Source organism: Chiloscyllium punctatum, chromosome 35 (assembly GCF_047496795.1).
Source record: "Chiloscyllium punctatum isolate Juve2018m chromosome 35, sChiPun1.3, whole genome shotgun sequence".
Taxonomy (NCBI): Eukaryota; Metazoa; Chordata; class Chondrichthyes; order Orectolobiformes; family Hemiscylliidae; genus Chiloscyllium; species Chiloscyllium punctatum.
In genome coordinates this window covers 21517002-21533661 of record NC_092773.1, presented here as the reverse complement: position 1 = coordinate 21533661, position 16660 = coordinate 21517002, and the positions used below count along the sequence as shown (strand labels likewise).

General features: G+C 44.7%; 1 protein-coding gene across 2 annotated transcripts in view; it reads left to right on the top strand.

Moving 5' to 3' along the window:
• Positions 1–16660, top strand: part of LOC140459761 (bone morphogenetic protein 1-like) — a 130065-nt gene that overhangs the window by 45508 nt on the left and 67897 nt on the right. The gene's annotated exons all lie outside the window — the stretch shown is intronic.

Below are 16660 nucleotides of genomic sequence, written 5' to 3'. Positions count from 1 at the left end.
GATCAGGTTGGGCCTGAGTCCATTGCAGTTCAGAATGGTGAAAGGTGAGCTTGTTGAAACATTTAAGATCCTGAGGGGGCTTGATGACATGGATGTTGAAAGGTCATTTTCTTTACAGGGACATCTAGAAAGAGGATGCACAGTTTCAAAATAAGTTGTCTCCCATTTCAGATGCAGATGAAGATAAGTTTTTTATTCCCTCTCAGTGCCCTTAATATGTGGAATTCTCTTCCCCAGAAAGCATTGGTGGCAGGGCAGAAGCATCTTTTTAAGGCTGATGCAGACAGGTTCTTGTTTGACAAGAGAGTCAAAGGATAGATGGCGGGAGGGAGGGGTGCAGCTGGGGGAGTGTAGATGGGAAAGTGAAGTTGTGGCTGCAGTCAGATCAATCATGATTTTATTGAAAGGTGGAGCAGGCTTGAGGGGCCAAATGGCCTACGTCAAGATGTAATTTATATATTGAGTCACCTAGGCTGGCATTCCCTCAGATATAGGAGATTACGATGAGGGAGGATTTAACTGAGGTGTTTGCAATGACTAAAGGAGTTCCATTAGGCTCAACTAGGACTCCCAAGTCCCTTTGTACTTCAGATTTTGAAGTGTTTCCCTGTTTAGGAAGTATACACGCTTCTGTTCTTGTTAGCAAAGTATATAACCTCACACCTTCCCACATTGTATTCCACCTGCCACTTCTTTGCCCAATCTCCTAGCCTTCTCAAGTTCTTCTGTAACATCCCCATTTCGTCAACACTAGCTGTCCCTCCACCCACCTTCATGTCATCTGTAACTTAGCAGCAATATCCTGAGTTCCTTCGTCCAGATCATTAATGTGTATCGTGACCAGTTGTGGTCCCAACACAGACCCCAGCAGAATTCTACATGTCACTGGCAACTATTGTGAAAAAAACTCTTTTATTTCCAGTCTCTGCCTTCTGCCAGTCAGCCAATCCTCTATCCCCACCAGTACCGTGCCCTTACACCATAATCTTATTAGATTAGATTCTCTACAGTGTGCAACCAGGCCCTTCGGCCCAACAAGTCCACACTGACCCTCCGAAGAGTAACCCACCCAGACCCATTTCCCTCTGAGTAACGCACCTAACCTATGGGCAGTTTTAGCATGGCCAATTCACCCCAACCTGCACTTTTTTGGACTGTGGGAGGAAACCGGAGCACCCAGAGGAAACCCACACAGACACTGGGAGAATGTGCAAACTCCACACAGACAGTCGCCCAAGGCTGGAATTGAACCTGGGTCCCTGGTGCTGTGAGGCAGCAGTGGTAACCACTGAGCCACCGTGCCGCTTTATTTTGTAGCCTCCTGTGTAGCACCTTGTCAGAGGCCTCCTGGAATTCCAAATAGATCATGCCAGTTAGTTCTCCTTGCTTGTTACCTCTTCAAAGAATTCTAACAGATTTGTCAGGAGTGAATTCCTCTTGACGAAGCCGTGCTGACTCAGCTCTATTTTACCAAGCATTTCCAACTACTACACAATCTCATCCTTACAATGGACTCTAAAATCTTAACAATTACTGAGGTCAGACTAACTGGCCTATAGTTTCTTGCCTTCTGCCTCCCTTTCTTCTTGAACACAGGGGTGTTACGTTAGCCATTTTCCAGTCCTATGGAATAGAGAGAAACCATTTCTTCCCATAGCACTAGGATACCCAGGGGAAGGGTTGATGTCAGAAAGCACTTGTATAAACAAGTGTGAACGCACATCCAAGAACCACCTTTCCCAAAGCGCTGTTGAAGTGGGATTGGACTCTTCAGCACTGAGATTGATTTGATTTCTGTCAGTTGGAGTTAAGATAGACTATATTCACAGTCTAATGAGATAGCAGAGAAGATTGAATGGCCGCCTCCTGTGCCTGGTGCCTACGCAATTGTCTGGCTTCACAGTAGCAGAGGTGCCAGTGTGTTTAAACAAAATGTAGCTGTCAGAGGGCCAGGGTTGTTGTGTTTTACTGCGGCCTCCTAACATCTCAATTCAAAGCATATTTAATAGAGTTCAGCTGGATATACTTCACCTCAAACTGTCTGGACTCGCTGTGGAAATGGAAAATGCCACAAAAGGCACAGCAGCTCCAAGTCTGAGGCATGGAGGAGGAGTTAACAATGTTCTGAAGCATTCCCCGATATTCTGTCTTCCGGACACCAGCTCCACCACCACTGCCCCCCACCCCCGCAACCTTCTGTGCAGTCTCTGCCTTTTCTGTTCTCATCACAGTTGTGTTTGCCATTGTGCTGCTGTTCATCAATGTTTCCCCTTAATCCAGCTCTGCTGCTTTTCTGGCTGTGGTGAAACGTGGCAGTGTTGCGCTGTTTCAAACTTGCTGAGCACGGGGGAAGATCCTGTCTGGGTCTGGACGGTTGTGTGTGGGTGGGATGCAAGCTGCCCACATTACTCGCATTAAACCTTTGCAGAATTTGTTTAGCTGAAGTTGCAGGGAATTGCTTGCGTCTCCATGTGTGTTCCCTTACAGTTTATCTCGCTGTTGGCTTGCGCTGTGTCGTGACAAGAGAGCAGGTTTGGATTTGTGTCACCTGAGAGTGTTGCGGGTTTGCCAGAGCTCGGACAGTCCCCAGCTCAAACAGTTTTGCATATGGAATTCAGTTGAGTGGACAGACTCCCAAGAATTCCCAATACCAGTGTGTTTTCAACAAGAGATTAACTGGATTCTGCTGGTTAACACTTCAGCCATCTATTTCCCAACTGAAGCAACTTTCTTCTGTTACTACCCCATCATTCTGTTTAACGAATCCTCAGCTAAATTGAAAGGTATCTGCTGTTGCTCAGCTGGTAACATGTGCTTCCCTCTTGAGTCAGCAAGGTTGCAGGTTCAAGTCCTGCTCTATGAGCATAAAAATCAAGGCTGCTACCCTCATTGCGCCGGTGCAGTGCTGAGGGAGCGTTGTGCTATTGGTGGGACATCAAGGTGAAGCCCCCTTTCTGTCTCAGGAGTGCATAGAATGATCCCATGCCACTATAGTGAAGAAGAGTTCTCTCCAGTGCTCTGGCCCATGTACATCTCTTGGTGAACATTGTCAAAATATTACCTGTTTGTGGGAACTTGCTGTGCAGACGTTGACTGATATGTTTCCAATATTACTACAGTGACTACATTTCAAAAGCACTTCGAGAGATCCTGTGGAGATGAAAGGCGCAATAAAAGCACAATTACTTTTATATTTGTTGTTTCATTTTAACCACATCTGAAGTATGATTGACAGTTTTGGAGGGAGTGGGGCATTCAAAAAGGCATTAACGGATCAGCTGTCAAATAGGTTGGAGTTAAATGAGTTGTAAGTTGATGTACAAATTAAGAAATCAAAGGATATTGAATGTCAAAGGTGAATAGAGATGAAGCAACAAATGCCAGCATTGCTAACAATGCCCACATCCCATGAAAGAACAGACTAAAACAATTGGTTAAATTGGACCTGTTGAAGTTATGTAATAGTGAAGATGATGGATGTCATGAAGCTAATTATTGGGCAATCATCTGACATGAAGCCTTGAACCATCTCCAAGGCTTAAAAGTATTGTCCCACCCAACTCTGAAATTGCATCGTTGAAACCACCCCTGCATCCTCTATCATTATCTAATTTGAATAGCAGAGTTTCTGTGTTTTTTTAAGTAGATTAGATTACCAACAGTGTGGAAACAGGTCCTTTGGCCCAACAAGTCCACACCGACCCTCCAAAGAGTAACCCATCCAGATTCATTTCCCAACATTTACCCCTGACTAATGTACCTAACATAATGGGCAATTTAGCGTGCCAATTCACCTGACCTGCACATCCTTTGGAATATTGGAGGAAACCCACGCAGACACGGGGAGAATGTGCGAACTCCATACAGACAGTCGCCTGAGGTTGGAATTGAACCCGGGTCCCTGGCACTGTGAGGCAGCAGTGCTAACCACTGAGCCACCATGCCACCCTACAATTTCTAATCACCTCAGAAGGTTCTGACGGAGCACCAAAGCCAGGAGTTAAACTAGTACTCTTTTTCTCAATGTTAACAAGGTCCCACAGTTGGGTTAAAGTTTTAAGGTTGGTTGTATCTCAGGCATTAGATGAAGGAATGAATTTTTGCTTTCCCCAATTCCATCTGCAGATATTGATTCTGATGTGGTTGCTGCTCACAATGCAGTGCCCAGTATGTTGGGGGAGAGCAAGTGCGGATTGGCTGACCCCTGAATGGAGCGCATCCATTTAATCTACAGCGGTGCCCCTGACCTACTGGCAGTCTGTCACTTGAATTCTTCATCTTGCTGTTGTCACCCTGACACCTCTGTCCTTGTCCTGCTGCAATGTTCCACTAAAGCTGACCGTAAACTTCAGGAGCAGCAACTCCTCTTGCAATTTCACTTTACAGCCTTCCACTCAACACTGAGCTCAACAGTTTGAGACACTGATCTCTGCCCACATTTCATTTGCTTGTTTTGCTTTTATTTTTTCTTTCAGCAGCCCACTTGCCCCAGGTATATCTTCAGTTCTCTTCCTTACCTCCGTCTCCATTCTCTTCGGCTCTGGAGAACCTGGCCTTCTAGAAATGTGGAAACTGGGAGCAGGTATAGGCCATTTGGCCCTTCAAGCCTTCTCTGCCATTCAGTGTGATCGTGACTGATCCTCCATATCAGCGCCTTTCTCCCCATGCCCCTTGATGCCCTTAAAATCTCAAAGAATTCGGCGATTTGACCTCCACAGCCTTCTGTTTGAGAGAATTCCTTTGAGCAAGAAGTGTTCCCTCATCTCAGTTCTAAATGGCTAACCAGTTCCAGACTCCCCACCCGGGGGAAACATCCTCTGTGCATCTACTCTGAACAGCCCCGTTAGAATTAGAACATGAAATGTTACAGCGCAGTACAGGCCTTTCAGCCCTCGATGTTGCGCCGATCTGTGAAATTAATCTGATGACCATCTAACCTACACCGTTCTGTTGTTATCCATATGCCTATCCAATGACCATTTAAATGCCCTTAACTTCGGCGAGTCTACTACTGTTGCAGGCAGTGCAACTACCCTGATATCTGTCCTAAATCTATCACCCCTCAATTTAAAGCTATGTCCCCTCATGTGAGCTTTCACCATCCGAGGAAAAAGACTCTCACTGTCCACTCTATCTAACCCTCTGATTGTCTTAGACATCTCAATTAAGTCACCTCTCAACTTTCTTCTCTTCAACGAAAACAGCCTCAGTTCCCTCAGCCTTTTCTCATAAGGCTCTCTTTGCATACCTGGCAGCATCCCAGTTAATCTCCTCTGAACCCTTTCCAAAGCTTCCACATCCTTCCTACAATGCGGTGAACAGAACTGTACGCAACACTACAGGTGTGGCCTTACCAGTATCTTATATAGCTGAAACATGATCTCATGGTTCCAAAACTCAATCCCCCTAACAATAAACGCCAACACACCATATGCCTTCTTAGTGACCCTATCAACCTGGGTGGCAACTTTCAGGAGAAAGTGAGGACTGCAGATGCTGGAGATCAGAGCTGAAAATATGTTGCTGGAAAAGCGCAGCAGGTCAGGCAGCATCCAAGGAGCAGGGGAATCGACATTTTGGGCATGAGCCCTTCTTCAGGAATGAGGAAAGTGTGCGAAGCGGGCTAAGATAAAAGGTAGGGAGGAGGGACTTGGGGAGGGGCGTTGGAAATGTGATAGGTGGAAGGAGGTTAAGGTGAGGGTGATAGGCCGGAGTGGGGGTGGGGGCGGAGTGGTCAGGAAGAAGATTGCAGGTTAGGAAGGTGGTGCTGAGTTCGAGGGTTGGGACTGAGACAAGGTGGGGGGAGGGGAAATAGGGAAGCTGGAGAAGTCTGAGTTCTTCCCTTGTGGTTGGAGGTTCCCAGGCGGAAGATGAGGCACTCTTCCTCCAGCCGTCATGTTGCTATGGTCTGGTGATGGAGGAGTCCAAGGACCTGCATGTCCTTGGTGGAGTGGGAGGGGGAGTTGAAGTGTTGAGCCACGGGGTGGTTAGGTTGGTTTGTCCAGGTGTTCCAGAGGTGAAGAGTGCCTCATCTTCCGCCTAGGAACCCTCCAACCACAAGGGAAGAACTCAGACTTCTCCAGTTTCCCTATTTCCCCTCCCCCCACCTTGTCTCAGTCCCAACCCTCAAACTCAGCACCACCTTCCTAAGCTGCAATCTTCTTCCTGACCTCTCCGCCCCCACCCCCACTCCGGCCGATCACCCTCACCTTAACCTCCTTCCACCTATCGCATTTCCAACGCCCCTCCCCCAAGTCCCTCCTCCCTTCCTTTTATCTTAGCCCACTTGGCATACTTTCCTCATTCCTGAAGAAGGGCTCATGCCCAAAACGTCGATTCCCCTGCTCCTTGGATGCTGCCTGACCTGCTGCGCTTTTCCAGCAACACATTTTCAGCGCTGTCAACTTACAGGGATTTATGCACCTGGACACCGAGATCTCTCCGTTCATCTACACTGCCCAGAATTTTATCACTAACCCAGTATTCTGTATTCCTGTTACTTCTTCCGAAGTGAACTACCTCACACTTTTCCGCATTAAACTCCATTTGCCACTTCTTAGCCCAGCTCTGCATCTTATCGATGTCCCTCTGTAACCCATAACATCCTTCGGCACTGTCCACAACTCTGTCTGCATTAGTGTCATCCACAAATTAACTAACCCATCCTTCTACTCCCACATCCAGATCATTTATAAAAATGTCAAACAGCAGTGTCCAAAACAGATCCTTGCAGCACACTAGTGGTAACTGAGCTCCAGGATGAACATTTCCCATCAACCACTACCCTCTGTCTTCTTTCAGCTCGCCAATTTCTGATCCAAACCGCTAAATCACCTTCAATCCCAAATCTCCGTATTTTGTACAATTCTATACGTTTCAATCAGATCCCCTCTCTTCCTCCTCAGCTTGAGTGAATGCAGGCCCAGCTGAACCAGTCGCTTCTCATAGGGCAGTCCTGCCATTCCCAGTATCAGCCCAGTGAACCATTGCTACACTCCCTCTAATGCAAGTATATCCTTACTTTAATAGGCAGAGCAAAACTGCATATACTGTACCAGGTGTGGTCTCGCCAAGTCCTTGTAAAGCTGCAGTAAGACATCCCTACTTTTGAGCTCCACTCCTTTTGCAATGAAGGCTAATCTAGATTTGTCTTTCTAATTGTTTGTTGCACCATCTTTCACTGCTTAGTGTACAAGGACAACCAGATCCCTTTATACATCACTCTTCCTCATAAAATTACCATTCAAATAATGCTAATGATAATCTGTCATTTAATCAATTGTGTGTCCACTTTATCACAGACCTTCATTGAACTTATAGAGGCCCTACAATGTGGAAGCAGTCCATTTGGCCCTTTGAGTCAACACTGAGCCTCTGCAGACCACCTCCCAATTCCATAACTCTGCATTTCCCATGGCCAATCCACCCTAACCTGCAAAACTTTGGATTGTGGGAGGAAACTGGAGCACCTGGAGGAAACTCACACAGACATGGGAAGTATGTGCAAACTCCACACGGACAGTTGCATGAGGGTGGAATTGAATCCGGGTCCCTGATGCTGCAAGGCAGCAGTGCTAACCATTGCGCTACCATGCTACCCCTTCATTTTGTCATTGTGAACATTAACTCTGTTTCTGTCTCCACAGTTGCTTTCAGATTCTTCCAGCATTTCCTGTTTTTATTCCAGTTGCTAGTTTGGCAACCTGGCCTCAGGTCCAACCAATACCATTGATGGCTCTGTCCTCACTCATTGCTGATGCCACCTGATGCTGTTGAAGCCCTTGTCCAAATTTTCTTGTCACCTTTTTAGACATGTTGCCATCTTTTCAGTAGTATGTCCAAACTCTGAGCCACACGAGAAACAGTCAGTGCCTGATCCCACATTCACTCCCCATGTCCCATCACTTTGATCCTCATTCATCTATTTGTTTATGAGATGTGTGGGCATCACTAGTTAGGCTAGCATTTGTTGCCCATTCCTAATTGCCCCTGGAGAAGGTGGTAGCGAGCTGCCTTCTTCAACAGCTGCAGTCCACGTAGGGTAGGGATACATAATGCTGTTAGGGAGGGTGTGTATATCTCACTGCTCTGACCTATGAAATATGCAAATCTATCCTCAGCCACACACTCTCAGACTCCTTCTCAATTCTTTGCCTCGTCATTTCTTGAGGTGCACCTTTTCAGCGACAGCTTAACTGGTCACGGACTCATATTCTAGTCTCAAGCAGCACTGCAGAGGTGCATTGATGGAAATCCTGGAAGACACTACAGTGCAGCACTGAGAGGTTGCTACGTTTTTGGAGGGGCTGCCTCACTGCATTTTGATGAGATATCCAAGGCGCCGACTGCCCTCAACCCATGAAAGTATTTTAGGTGGGGGGTTCCTGGTGGCCTGTCCAATGAAAATAATACAAGTTTCACTCACTAACTAAACAAGGTGCTGTGATTGTTTGCCTCTTTGCTGTGTGTGGGAGCTCCTGCACACACATTGGCTACATTACAACAGTGATGACATTTCGGTCAGTATTTCATTGGCCATAAAGCACTTTGGAATGTCTTGAAGTGTCGAAAGGTGCTGTGCAAATGCAAGTCTTCTCTCAACCTAGCATCCTGTTCAAGCCATGCCTGTTTCCCTACCTACTTCCAGTTAGATAGCATTTTGGGATTTGTTTTTAGCATGAACTGTTTTGGAAATGCAAGTTGTTGTGATCCACAGTGCTCTGTTTGTTCGAAGCTTAGCTTTTACATGTGTTGCCAGTCGAGCCCCATGACAAAGAAAAGCAGTTATTACCAATTTGGAGTTATCACCAAGTTTATTGTATTGTGTGAAGGGAGCTGCAGTGTTGCCTAGGTATTTTTAAACTTAGAGGAAATGTTTCTGCCTTGTAAATATTGGGTGTGTTTGAATAGCTGGTTTGTTTTGGAAGCTGCGCAGATCAAATCTGTCTCCCAGTATTCTGTATTTAGCTCAGTGGATGTTGATGTTTAATGAGCATCTGTTTAATTCTGCCTTATACCAGAAGAAGATCTAATAACATCTGTATCATAGTGTTTAATAGGACACCATGACATTTCTGTGATTATTAAATTTAAATATTTTCCCTTCGTGAAACTTCGCTCTCTGTCTTCTCTGGATTTGTCTTGCTTTCTGTGTGTCTCATTCTAAGTCTCCCTCATTCTTTTATTCTCTCCGTCAAACACTCTGTCGCATTCTTCCGTGCTTACAAACTCATTCCCTCTCTCCCTTTCTCGTGCACACTCTTTCACTTCCTAACTATCGTTCATGGTCTCTTGCACTCTTCCATTCTGCTTTGTTCATGTTCTCTCACACTCTGCCTTGTTCGTGTTCTCTTGCACTGTGTCTTGTTCAAATCCTGTGACACTCTTGGTCTCATTTACTCTATCTCCATGTCTATCTTTCTCAATATCTCTTTCTATCTGATACGATTATGATTATTTCTTCTTGGGACTTTCCACTCCTGTCCTTCGACAGCTTTCCAACAGGCACTTCACTTCAGAAGGTAGCTGGTTGACTCTCAAGCACTTTGGGATGTCCTTTGGGGCGAGGTTGTGAAAAGTGCTATTTAAATGTAAGGTTTTTTAAAACCCTTTTTTGTCTTGCTGCTGCTTTCTACTCCACCATTGCTGTTGAAAGAAAGACTTGCACTATTTTTGCACTGTGACTCATTCTGCACCAGAGTATCAGACTGGAATAGCTTGTAATAGAACATGTTATATTCTTCAATCTGTAGGAGTTATGGTATTATAGTGGCCAAATTATTGGATTTAGAAAACCAAAGGCATGGATTAATAATCTGTGTGGGTTTCCTCTGGGTGCTCCGGTTTCCTCCCACAGTCCAAAGATGTGCAGGTTGGGTGAAGTGGCCATGCTAAATTGCTTATAGTGTTCAGAGATGTGTAAGTTGGGTGCATTAGTCAGGGGTAAATGTAGAGTAAGAAGGTAGGGGAATGGGTCTGGGTGGGTTCCTCTTCGGACAGTTGGTATGGACTTGTTGAGCTGAAGGGCCTGTTTCCACACTTTAGGGATTCTATGAAATCTGGAATAACATGCTCGCCTGATGATCTTGGAGCTGCTGGAGTATTGTAAAAATCCGTCAGGTTGACTGATGTCCTTTAGGGGCGGAAATCTGTCATCCTTAGCCAGTCTGGCCTACTTGAAATAAAATTAAAGTGCTGCAGATGCTCGGAATCTGAATAAATACAGAAAGTGCTGGAGAAACTGAGCAACATCTGTGGAGTTAGAGTCATAGAGATTTACAGCACAGAAACAGACCCTTTGGTCCAAGCTGTCCATGCCAACTAGGTATCCCACCCCGACCTAATCCCACCTGCCTGCCCATATCCCTCCAAACCCTTCCTATTCATATACCCATCCAGATGCCTTTTAAATGTTGCAATTGTACCAGTCTCCACCACTTCCTCTGTTAGCCCATTCCACACACATACCACTCTCTGCATGAAAAAGTTGCTCCTTAGATCTCTTTTATATCTTTCCCCTCTCACCCTAAACCTATGCCCTCTAGTTCTGGACTCCCCCACCCCGGAGAAAAGACCTTGTCTATTTATCCTATCCATGCCCCTCATGATTCTCTCAACCTCTATAAGGTCACCCCTCAACCTCTAAGAAACAGAGTTAGCATTTCAAGTCTAGTATGACACCTCATCAGAACTGAATGGACGTAGAAAATGATGGTTGATATGCTCATGACAGTGGGGGAGGAGGAACAAGTAGAATCGATAGTGAGAGAACCCAGAGCAAAAGACAAAGGCAGTGGCAGTGTTAGGTAAGGAGAAATAGAGATGTAAGTTAGGGTGAATGTTAGCTGTGAAAAGAAGAAAATGGATCTGTGCTGCTGAGAGTAGCGCCAATAAGACCCAAACAAAACAAGGCCAGGGAGGGTGGTGCAGGTAAGGAAATTGGAGGACAGAGGTCATACTCCAAAGCTGTTGAACACAGCGTTGAATCCTTGAGGCTGTAAATTGCTTATGTAGAAGATGATATGCTACTCCTCCAGCATGTGGTGAGCTTCATTGGAATACCAGAGCAGAGCAAAGACAGAAATGTTAGCATGAGAACATGGTGGTTTACTGAAATGTCAAGCAACTGGACGATGAAGGACGTGTGACTCCTGGCCACAGCAACGTGCTTGACTCTTGACTGCCCGCTGAAACAGCCAAGAGAGCCACACCGTCTTATTCAGGAAGGCAGTTCACCACCAACTCAAGAGCAGTTAGGGATGAGCCTGTGAATGCTGACCTGAGCAGCAACACCCACAAGCCGTGAATAAAGAAAAAATATGTTGAAGCCTTCCTGTGAGACAGTGGTCCAGAAGGGTGGCTGCTGGCAAAGATGAGCAAATGGAATGGTCAGGCTGAGGACTGCCCCGTAACAGAGCTAAGAGTATTCCGTTCATAAAACTCCAGGCTTATTTTCCTTTCTGAGGTTCCACTGAGTGGAAATTTGTCTGAACGGTGCTTGCCAAGTGAACTGGAAGTCTTTACACCTTGTTTCTTTTCAAGATGATGCCACAGACAGCAGTCCTGCTGACCAGGAAGCCTGTCAAATGAACCTTGTAACTTTGATTAAATGATTTTAGTTTTTGGTTCAGATTTTTATTCTCATGTATACTGCAGAACAGGAATACAGGAATGCAGCAGGGTGTTAACAGTTTAAGTGAGAATCCCATTCCCTCTGATGTGGGGCAGTTGGTATCCCGGAGAAACAGCTATATGATAACTGGCCGAAGAGTTTAGAGTAGACTGAGAGTAGTTTTCAAATGTAAGTTGTTGGGAATGCACCCTCTGAAAGGGTTGAGGAAACACATTCCATCTCAACATTTCAGGTATTATTCAAATTCATTTAAAAAAGAAAGATTTGCAGAGCAGTAGCAGAGAAACACAGGCTGTAGGACTGTTCAGTTTACACTTCTTAAGAAGATGCAAAACTTGACCTACTCTTGGGAAATAAGGCAGGGCAGGTGTTTGAGGTGTCAGTGGGGGAGCACTTTAGGGCCAGCGACCATAATTCCATTAGTTTTAAATTAGTGATAGAAAACGATAGACCAGATCTAAAAGTTAAGTTCTACATTGTAGAAAGGCTAATTTTGACGGTATTAGGCAAGAACTTTCAAAAGCTGATTAGAGGCAGATGTTCGCAGGTAAAATGATGGCTGGAAAATGGGAAACCTTCAGAAATGAGATAACAGGAGTCCAGAGACTGTATGTTCCTGTTAGGGTGAAAGGAAAGGCTGGTAGTTGTAGGGAAAGCTGGATGACTAAAGAAATTGAGGGTTTGGTTAAGAGAAAGAAGGAAGCATATGTCAGGTATAGACAACATAGATAGAATGAATCCTGAGAAGAGTATAAAGGCAGGAGGAGTATATTTCAGAGGGAAATCAGGACGGCAAAAAGGGGACATGAGATAGCTTTGGCAAAGAGAGTTAAGGAGAATCCAAAGGGTTTTTACAAATACATTAAGGACAAAAGGGTAACTAGGGAGAGAATAGGTGGCCTTTGTGTGGAGCCACAGGAGATCAGGGAGATACTAAACGAGTATTTTGCATCAGTGTTTACTGTGGAAAAGAACATGGAAGATGTAGAATGTAGGGAAATGGATGGTGACAGCTTGAAAAATGTCCATATTACAGAGGAGAATGTACTGGATATCTTGAAACACATCAAAGTGGATAAGTCCCCGGGACCTGATCAGGTGTACCTTAGAACTGTGTGGGAAGCTTGGGAAGTGATTGCTGGGCCCCTTGCTGAGATATTTGTATCATCAATGGTCACAGGTGAGGTGCCGGAAGACTGGAGATTGGCTAACGTGGTCATAGGACTCTGTTTAAGAAGGGTGGTAAGCACAAGCCAGGGAACTATAGACCAGTGAGCCTGACGTCGGTGGTGGGCAAGTTGTTGGAGGGAATCCTGAGGGATAGGATTTACATGTAATTGGAAAGGATAGGGGTAGTCAACGTGGTTTTGTGCATGGGGAATAATGTCTCACAAACTTAGATTGAGTTTTTTGAAGAAGTAATGAAGAGGATTGATGAGGCCAGAGCGGTGGATGTGATCTATGTGGACTTCGGTAAGGCGTTCGACAAGGTTCCCCATGGGAGACTGGTTAGCAAGGTTAGATCTCACGGAATACAGAACTGGCTCAAAGGTAGAAGACAGAGGGTGGTAATGGAGGGTTGTTTTTCAGACTGGAGGCCTGTGACCAGTGGAGTGCCACAAGGATCGGTGCTGGGTCCACTACTTTTCATCATTTATATAAATGATTTGGATGTGAGAATAACAGGTATAGTTAGTAAGTTAGTAGATGACACCAAAATAAAGAAGGGTACCTCAGACTACAACGGGATCTTGATCAGATGGGCCAAAGAGCTGAGAAGTGGCAGATGGATTTTAATTTATATAAATGTGAGGTGCTGCATTTTGGGAAAGCAAATCATAGCAGGACTTATATACTTAATGGTAATGTCCTAGGGAGTATTGCTGAACAGAGAGACTTTGGGGTGCAGGTAGAGTCACAGGTAGATAGGATAGTGAAGGTGTTTGGTATGCTTTCCTTTATTGGTCAGAGTATTGAGTACAGGAGTTGGGAGGTCATGTTGTAGCTGTACAGGACATTGGTTAGGCCACTTTTGGGATATTGCGTGCAATTCCGGTCTCCTTCCTATCGGGAAGATGTTGTGAAACTTGAAAGAGTTCAGAAAAGATTTGCAAGGATGTTGCCAGGGTTGAAGGATTCGAGCTATAGAGAGAGGCTGAATAGGCTAGTGCTCTTTTCCCTGGAGCGTCGGAGGCTGAGGGGTGACCTTACAGAGGTTTAGAAATCATGAGGGGCATGGATAGGATAAATAGACAAACTCTCTTTCCTGAGGTGGGGGAGTCCAGAAGGAGAGGGGCATAGGTTCAGGGTGAGAGGGGAAAGATATAAAAGAGACCTAAGGGTAACGTTTTCATGCAGAGGGTGGTACATGTGTGGAATGAGCTGCCAGAGGAAGTGATAGAAACTAGTACAATTGTAACATTTAAAAGGCATCTGGATGGGTATACGATTAGGAGGGCTTGGAGTTATATGGGCTGGGTGCTGGCAGGTGGGACTAGATTGGGTTGGGATATCTGGTCTGCATGGACGAGTTGGACCGAAGGGTCTGTTTCTGTGCTGTACATCTCAATGACTAATCAGTACAGCCCTCTTAAAGAGTCAAAGAGTTGTATATCACATAAACAGACCGTTAGGTCTAACTCGTTCATGCCAACCAGACATCCTAAATTAATCTAGTCCCATTTGCCAACATTTAGCATATATCCATCTCAACCTTTCCTATTCATGTCTCTTAAATGTTGTAATTTTACCAGTGTCCTCCACCTCCTCTGTCATCATTCCATAAATGCACCACCCTCTGTGCAAAATCATTACTCCTTAGGTGTGTTTTAAATCTTCCCCCTCTCACCTTAAACCAATGCCCTCCAGTTTTGGATTCCCCTACCCTGGAAAAAAAGACCTTGGCTCTTTACCCTATCGGTGCCCCTCATGATTGATGAAACCCCCCTAAGGTCACCTCTCAGACTGCAATGCAACAGGGAAAGAAAGCCCCAGCTTATTTCAGTCTCACCCTTTAGCTTAAACCCTTCAACCCTGACAATATCCTTGTAAATTTTTTCTGAACCCTCTCAAGTTTCACAACATCTTTCTCATTGCAGGGAGACCACAATTGAATGCCTCACCAATGTCCTGTATGGTCACAACATGACATCCTAACTCAGTGCGTCTATAAATGATAGCTGATGTTAGTTTTTAATTTGAGCATGGCAGTGTTTTTTTATTAGTCTAAGGTGTTAAAGGAATCCAATATTTTGTGAATAAGCCAGATGTCTGATCCTCGGTCTGTAGCATCCTTTCTTTGAATGCATTTATTGCAAAGCCAGCCTTGCTGTCTAGGCCAGCAGTTATGACCAATCCCAAAGCGCCCATGTGAAAGGGGTAGTGAGCTGACACCTTGGATCCCTGGAGGCCATGTGGTGTAGCTCCACTTGCCATGGTCTTTTCTAAAGCACTTCAGTACAAACAAATGGCACAAGAGGCATTTCCAGGGTTCGGGCAAGTATCGAGAGCTGTGAGGCTGGAGACAGTGTAGGCCAAAGCAGGTAAGATTGACAGATTTCCTCCCCTGAAGTGAATTATGACAATGCAGTAGCTTCATGATCATGAGAAATGAGACTGGCATTTTAGTCTAGATTGGTTCATTAACTTTAAATTGCTGAGCTGCAGTGATTGAATATCAACTTATGTTTCCAGAACATTAGTTTGGGCTTCATAATTATGAAGTAAGTAATATTACCACTGCACTACAGTTCCCTAATTGCATTGATTTTAAACAGAACGTATTAGGACACCATGAATTGTAACTCTTTAGTTTCCACTTGACCCTGTATGTTTTTAAAATTTAGACTTGCCTTTATTTCCTCCTCTTTACAAACTTGACGGTACCTTGCACCTCAGACTTTACTTGTTTCAGAAGTAAAGCATCCCAATGCTTTAAGAGTGAGAGCTGAAGGTCCTGAATTTACTGAAATTAAATACAATTGGGGTGTAACACAACACCAGCTTTGTGTTAGAGGAATGTACCAGCAAATTACTTACTCAGGGATGAGAGAGGTGACTGGGTCCACCTGTATTATCTCAGTAATCCAGGGTCATCGTGATAACCTGTCGGCCAGTTCTTTGTTTCACATGTATAACCTGCAGTCAGTAGTTGTTGCGATATATTTCAGCATGGATTTTGTTTAAAAAGCAAAATTTCCAACCGACTTTGCCCTGTTTAAAATTTGTGGTCTACCCTGTGTTCCACTTTCTTTATCATTACAGTGAAGTCTGATTTTTTTTCTGCCCATTTCGTCTTGAAGGCACTAACCATCATTAGGTACTGTTCTACATGTTCACCTTCTCTGCACTTCCTTCCAGAACTGGCTGTTGAACACTATGCGGTGTGAATCCATGGAATATCATGCCGAGATCTGCCTTAGCCACATATACCCACTTGCATATGCTGCAACACACATTAGTACACTCACTTATTTTCATACACTGTCAGAAATGCATACACCGTAGCTTGCACACATTGTGAGAATAAAATGATTCTGTGATCAAAACATTTGTACACATATGTGTACACATTGTCACACATACACTCCCATAGATATACTTATGGATACAAACTCATTCTCTCACACATATATACTCCTCCATACTCTGACACATTCAGACGCCTGCATGGTTGCACATTAAGTCACAAACACTCATTTACTTACACGCAAACAGAGGGAGACAGGGGCCTTGTGGTATTATCACTGGTCTCTTAATCCAGGCAACGTTCTGGGTTTGAATTCAGCCATGGCAGATGGTGGAATTTGAATTCAATAAAAATCTGGAATTAAGTGTCTAATCATGACTGTGAAGCCATTGTCGATTTTTGGAAAACCCTGTCTGGTTCACTAATGTCCTTTAGGAATGGAAATTGCCATCTTTACCTGGTCTGGTCTACGTGTGATTGCAAACCCACAGCAATGTGCCAGTGAAGCACTCACCCCGTGAATGAAGTAAATAAATACAGTTGCACACATATGCATGCAT